Source organism: Nesoenas mayeri, assembly GCF_963082525.1.
Source record: "Nesoenas mayeri genome assembly, chromosome: 3".
NCBI lineage: Eukaryota > Metazoa > Chordata > Aves > Columbiformes > Columbidae > Nesoenas > Nesoenas mayeri.
In genome coordinates, this window is record NC_137544.1 from 91393934 (window position 1) to 91401735 (window position 7802).

A 7802-nucleotide genomic window follows, 5' to 3' on the forward strand; every position below is an offset into this window, starting at 1 on the left:
TACCTTATTACACAGCTTGATGTAAGCATCTGTTCTCAATGAAATCAACTCAATGGGAATTAGGTCCCTTGCTCCCTTTAAATATTCGCATCTCTGAACCAAACTAGCGGCAATACTTGGAGAAAAATACACTATTCTACCTCAAGAAGAGTGGTAAAATCTGACAACCTGAATTTGAATCGGAAGTTCATTCTATAGCTGTTTGGGTTTTTCCCTATCAGATTGATTTATTTCAATACCTGCTCATTCTTCAGCATTCTTAGTTTTACCGATTTTATAAATATAACATTTTTCACATGCAAATGTACTTTGATATACAGTTGTGTGTTCCTCAATGCACTGTAATCCTGTTGACTCATCTTCTTGAGGAAACATTGTCCTACGACAACCTGGATATGCCTTAATATTTGGCAGAATTGGGATAACATACTGTAACCCACAGGTATCCAAAAAAGAACAAGTTAAACTGATAGTTTTATATATGAAATGTTCAAAAAATATCCCATTTCCTGCCTAAGTTTAATCAACAATGAAAGTTGAACAAATTATACAGATTAAGTGTTTATACAAATAAAACAGCTGCATAGCCCAGAGTATTAAGTACTGGTAGTGGAACTTATCTACATACACATACATAAAATGTTATGGAAAACTGTTTGAATGGACCTCAAGGGGAAAAAAATCCTATATGAAAACTGCGGTCTACTTATTTTCTGAATTAACTAATTCCTTCATTAAAGGGGTTCTTGTGCCAAACTCTTGTCTTAGTCTGCCCTGGTCATACAGGTTCTGAAAATATTGCAGAGACAAAAGACACACAGAGACAATCCATCTCCCAGCAATCTACATATGCCAGAGGTTTTTTAAATGAGCTCTACCCCTAATCGGACATCAACCTCCTCAGCAGCCTTAGCAAAATCAGCTGGATGGTTCTTAATTATCTACCTTGCATGGAGTTGTGCAGGAAAATGAATGCTTACTGAGTGCTCAATGACAGAAGACTACGCTTGCGCTCCACACACTTTTACTGTTGCTAGTACTACAATTTCCTCCCTCAATCTAAGCATTGATTTTTCATTACAAATACAAAAGCAAGAATAAAGCCAGAGAATACGGCACTTTATGGTAGAGCAGCCTTTATAAAATTGCATTTCACAGTTAGCATGTGACAGGCGCACTTGTCAAAACCTGGCTAACCTATATATTCACCTCCAAATAATCTTCATAACCTTGCCATTTATAGCCTTACATTGGAAAGGATACAAAACTTTTAATTATTTGCTTAAATAAAATTAACCCTTAAAAAAATTGTCCCTGGCACCCAGCTGTTTCTGGAAAAAAAAAATATCCAATCTTCAGAAATATTTTATAGAATAAAAAGGCATGGAAATTGCAAGCTAGTTTATATCCTTCATATTTGTACGATCATTTGTTTTTAATTTAGCTAAGATAAATAATTTCTAAAGTCTTGTCTTTTATAATGAATATATGTGACTGTCATTAAAAGCTTTGATTTCTTTTTTCCCATGTACCATGTATTGTTGTCTATTTTTTCCTCAGTGCAACTACCAGTTCTCAAAGTTCAGCAGTAACCTATGTATGCTAGCCAGGTGCAGAGAGGTATTTATAATAGGAAATTTGGATAAAACAGAAAGAACTGAGGGCAAATATGATCAGCAAAATTTTAAGAAATCAATTGCTTTCACTATTCTTTACAGTTTTCCTAGAAGCTTCAAAGATTCATTCACATAGTTCACTATTTATAATGTTGTAGACTCTGTGATGGACATTAGATTTGAACACCTTGACTCCTAAAGCTTGAATTCTGCTGCCTTCACTAGCAAACACCTTTTTCTTAGCTAAGGAAAAAGGGCAGGCACATGGAGCATCTGTGCCCAGAGCCTCCACAAGGGCACTGCAGGACACCACAAGAGTGGGTGCACGATGCTCCCTTCTTCCTCTTCACTGCCACACTACCAAATCTATGTGAATCTATACTGATCTACTCACCTTCCACTATTCCTAACGTAGGCTGGGAAATGAGCCTTCTTGGCAAGTTTCTGAATGTAGATTTGACATGTTCTGATCAGAATAGCAGCAATTAACATTGCTAATATCTCATTATCCAAACAATGATATATTTTAAGCTGAGAGCAACTTATCTTTCAGTCACTGTTTATGGCACTCTTTGAATTCAGGCTGACACCACTGAATACACAAAACATACCTGACCTTTTAAAGATATCTGTGAAACCCTAATAAATAAGGACGACCTGAAAACAAAAACAAATCTGAAAATCCATACAACTCTTCCCTCGTATCACTTTGGCTTACTTCCCATCCTTTAGGAAGCAATGATTTTGGAAGCCATAAAAGGAAGCTACTCATCACTGATATGTCATAACTTTCTCAAAAGACTTCCATAGAGAGACCGAGATTTAAGATGGTGGAGTAAGGTCTTTGCGCAATCCAATTATGATTCGAATATCTTAATCAATAAAATATGACAATTGGACTGGGCTAGATGCCAACTCACTGACAGCCATGGCTTTTGCCACACATAGTTGTAGTTACACTGATGTGTTACTGAACAGTAGTAAACAGAACAGTAAATGTCCATGACTCAGTCTGGGAGCTGGATGAACTTTAAATCTTTACCTTCTATGGCAGCAAAAGGAGTAACAGAACATTAACAGCAAGGAATGATTTTCTTAAGACTCAACTGATAAATGATATATTTAAGATGTCTGTGATGAGAAACATTAACCAGTAAGCAATTGTGTGTTCTGTGCATTTGCATGTGACCTGAAACAGTTAATAATACTGATAATTAACCATAACAATCATGATGAGGCAGAAAAAGAAAACCTTCAACATTTGTCTTCCCAGTACCACTTGGCAGACGAGCATATAATAAGTGCATTTGCTGGAAGTGCTTATGCTTAATGAATCACTAGCATTGCTAAGTTCAGTCTCCATCTTTCAGTGCAAAGAGAGACAGAACAGAAGGAGAAGTAATTTCTAGAGGTTTTCTACTGGAAATATCTGCTTAATTAGGTGGTTATTTGGCTTCAAAAATCTACTTGCTGGTTATTGCAAATGAATGGTAGCACTGCAAAAAAACCCCCAAGTGTCAGAAGTGTCTTTATGAACCATGTGAGAAAGTAATCTTTAGCAACAATACCCACATGGAGAATAGTCCATCCAGCTCTTCCTTCAGTTTCCTGGCAAGGTTTCAAACAAATTCTTCCAGGTTACTTCAATACATGTGTTCCTGTTGCCCTTCAATAGGTGAAGTAAACACTCCTTGTCAACAGAGAACTCAGGTTTTTCTGCAGGCGTGTACACCTCACACAAGTTCTGTGAAGTGAACTATGGACCACACCCATAAAAGTGGATGAAAAATCAATTTCTGATTAATTTCAGATGATAACTTCTTCCACAAAAGCACAAGTCTGAGAGGAAGACACATTTATAATTCTCACTAAAAGAAACATTTGGTTCTGTTATTTGTAAGGGCTGCCATCACGCCCTATCAGATTGTCCAGCCAGTTCTGCTGATGGGGAAAGCAAAAATAGTTTTGCCTAATAGCAAACCTCAGCTGTGATACAGCACTGTGTCCATTCTCTCATGACATTCAGGATGAGATTTCCTGTCACCAGTATTCTGTCTTGTACCCTTCCACATTTTTTTTTTTCTAAATCAGTGATCTGGTAAGATACTGTAAGCAAAAGAGATACCTGCATGATCCCATGCTGACCCAGCACTCACTGAGCAGACAGTTCTCTTAAGCAACTGGTAAGTCAGTGACAGGGCGGCAACATCCCAAAAACCACTCTTTGATTCTCCAACATTCAAAGCAGACAGAAACAGGCCCATCCTTAGGCCATATATACTTACAGGAGATCAGGAAGCCCTGTTTCAATACAGCAAAGACTTTATTAGCCCCAGAAGGCCCTATGACAAACTAAGTTTTGCCATACCCAATGTAAAGAGCAACAGCTCCTGCTCTTGGCTTACTGTCTTCCAATGAATAATTAATCTCTCATGCTGGGGATTCTTTCTGCGGCTGGGAAACTTACAGCTTTGTGTTAAGAAAATACAGCAACGTGGCAGTCATTGCATTACTTTATGCAGCTGCTTAATTCAATCCATTGTTTTTTAATTTTTGCACATATTTCTTATGTCCATTGATAATACAAAGGCATCAGTCATTCCTGCCCATAATTTGTAATGGTGAAATGGGCAGAGGGTCCTGGCCTAAGTGTCTCTGGGCAGCACGATGTTCCGCTAGTTCAGAACTAGCAGAGCACAGCGTTGCCAGCCAGGCAGGGAGGTGATTGTCCTGCTCTGCTCTGCACTGGTACGGCCTCACCTGGAGCACTGGGTGCAGTTCTGGGCACCACACAGTATAAAAAGGATATAAAGTCACTGCAGAGCATCCAGCAGAGGGCTACAAAGTTGGTGAAGGGTTTGGAGAGGAAGCCATATAAGGAGCAGCTAAAGTCACTTGATTTCTTCAGCCTGGAGGAGACTAAGAGGAGACCTCATAGCAGTTTGCACCTTCCTCAGAACAGGAGGAGGAGGGGCAGGCACCGAACTCTTCTCTTTAGCGACCAACAACAGAATCTGAGGGAATGTCAGGAAGATGTGCCAGGGGAGGCTTAGGTTGGACATCAGGAAAAGGTTTTTCACCTAGAGGGTGGTGGACACTGGAACAGGCTCCCCAGGGAAGTGTCACAGCCCCAAGCCTGACAGTGTTTAAGGAGAGACTGGACAAGCCCTCAGACACATGGTGTGAACTGTGGGGTTGTCACATGCAGGGACAGGAGTTGGACTTTATGATCCTTGTGGGTCCCTTCCAATTCAGGACATTCTATGATTCTAAAACTGGAGTATCTGTGCAGTCTGAGGCGCTGCAGATAGACGGGCTGATGATAGCAGTGATACCACAACAAGCTTGTAGGTGCAATGGATTTACAATCTGAAACCTGTACATCTCTTATTTTGCTAAATAATAGATTTTAGAGCAAGTCTGGGCCATACTCAAGAAAAACTGAATCCAAAGTGTCTGGTGACATACCTGTATATAAGACAAAGACTTTCTTGCTATCCTTCTGATAATGAAGGAACAAAATAAAACTAAAAGGGGAAAAAATCCAGCACATTCCCACAGGTAGACAATCAAAATAGCCCTCATGCTTTGGAACAGTATTGCCCAATGACTCTCCTGGGTGGTCCTTCCTCCAGCTTCTGCAGCAGAAAGAAGAGGGTCAAAAAAAAAAAATCACAGTGACAAATGGTAAGGATGGGGAAGAACGTGAGAATACCTTGATACAACAAGGACCCTTCAACTGTTCCTGTTCAGTTTTCATCTGACTGGCTGCCACAGGTACAGTACCATTTTTACAGCTAATCTGTTATTTTCTCTCAATAATCTGCATCAAAATGCTGCCTATACTTAGTTCAGTAATAGCTCTAGCCAATAAACTTGCAGAGACAGCAAGGACAGTATAGGAATTCAGCAATACTGAGGAAAATTCTAATCCTACTGAATTTGGCAGCACAAATCTCTTATGTAACCTGTGATTTAGAGGACAGTCTGATCATCTGGGAACATTAATGTGTACTTCTCAGTACATTAAACAAAAATGGCAACTTCCCATGATAGAATTTCTTTTGTTTTTCACTGCATATGTCTCAGGAAAGGTGTCCTATGCTCACAAGACATTTGTAGTATCAACAAAAACGCTTTTATATGATAAGTCAGTTATACAGAAGGTATATTTAAGTTTAAAATCTAACTTTAAGTGCTTCTTTTTAAGATTGCCTCGAAATGTGGTGCATCTCAGACATGCAGAAGAGGGCTTGTGATCTAAATTCAAAGCAATGGTTCTCCAAAACAACATTGGAAAATGGGATTTTCTGAAAGTTGGCCGTTATATCAGCAAATTTTACAGATCTCAGAAACTGAACCTCTCACAAGGCTAAGGAGGTTTGAAAGCTACAGATGGAAGATCCTAAGCATGTATAAACCACTAGAACAACAAACTGCTGTTTGTATCAACTGTTAAAAAAAAAAAAAAAAAAAACACCATCCTCCTTTTCCAACAAAATTACATTCTAACATGCAAAAGCAGCTGCCCGTTAATAGCATGCAGGTGCATGAAAGCTCTATTCACAAAAAAATTATGAACAAAGGATCATATTATTTAAATCCCTGTTGTTCTTAAATCAGTTACAAAATGAGGTAAGAGTTCATTCAGTGCCAATATTTATGGAGTGCAGTAAACATTCAATTCATACCATGTATTCAAGAATTACAAACAGTAATGCTTTTGAAACAGTCTTACTGGAAGACAAGAAAATAAGTTTTATTTACAGAACAGCAAATATCAACCTTATAGAAAACACCCATAAAGGGTGAAGAGTTCAGAGAACACTGGAGAATCTGTCACCTGAAATCACCACACAGTCTCCTGACAAACACTTGCTGCCAAACTTGAAGCCAATTATATACATTCCCTTTTCATCTATACAAAGGACATGCCATAGAGATGTACACTAATATTAGAACTCCTTGATGTGTTTGGAAAGAAGTGGCCACCACCATGTGGAAATAACTTTGTAGGCTGCCAGCTGTCACCCACTAGCAAATCCACATACCTCCATTCAGTTGTTAAGGTAGGTGAAGCTTTTAAAACAAAAAGCAGCAGCATTCCTTTCTTCTTTTGGGGGCCCCAGCTCATTCCACTACCCTGACAAAGCTTTTTAGTAGATCCAAAATGCTGAAAAGAATTACCATTTTAGCAATTGCAGGATGTCAACACATTTCAAACAAGAAACTCTGGTGACAAATGCTCCGTAATGGATAGTTAAGGGTGACAGGAAATGTCAGACAGCTCCCTCTAGAGGGTTACACAACTAGCACAACCATAGCATGGCAAGAGCTAAGAGAGTAACTATATCCCCAGTATTCTTTATTTGCTGCCACTAACACATAGAAAGAACAGCGATTTTTCAGTCTCCATTAGTCATGCAGTTGTCTCAGTAATAAGATATGAGAATAAAAGGAAATCTAAACCAGAGTATCTATTCATAGGGAAATTCTCATTAATAGTCCTCCTGTTACAGTTGAAACAAAGTTGCAAAAGCAATTGCCAAGAGGAGACTGCTGGAAGGAGTAAACACTTAAACAGGTCTAGTTAATACCCCACCATGGATTAAGAGTATGATTCTTGTGCCTTAGAATGCATGCACAGTGAACACTTTGTAATTGCTTTCTTATGTAGAAATGAACCAAAGGACAAAAGAAATGCAGAGCCACCGCTCAGCCTCCAATGTTCAGAGAGGCTCACTTCGAGTTGTATATCAAACCAACACTGAAGAGAAGGCAGCCTCTTTTGATCTTTCAAATTCAACACGCATATAAAGCAATTACATCATAGAATTCAAGAGCCAGTTTCAAACCAAGTATTTAAAAGCCAGACTAACTTAGCAAATGATGAGACTGAAATCTAGCATTAGAAATTGATGCTCATTATTTTATTGCCTTGGGCCACCACATGCCGTATGTTAAGTCTCCTCAGAGGCTCACAGGGGAGCAGCTCATCAGTCTTAACGCCAAAGAGAGAAGTGGTAGAGTAAAGCTCCAGGTTTCCATAGTTTAACAATTTGTGATTTAACCAAATCTACTGGAGACAGAAACAAAATCTAACAGGACAATTGCATTAAAATTTGAAGAGCAATATTTAGATGGGAGGATGTAATAGTTTGGGGTGAGAGTAATTATAAATACCTA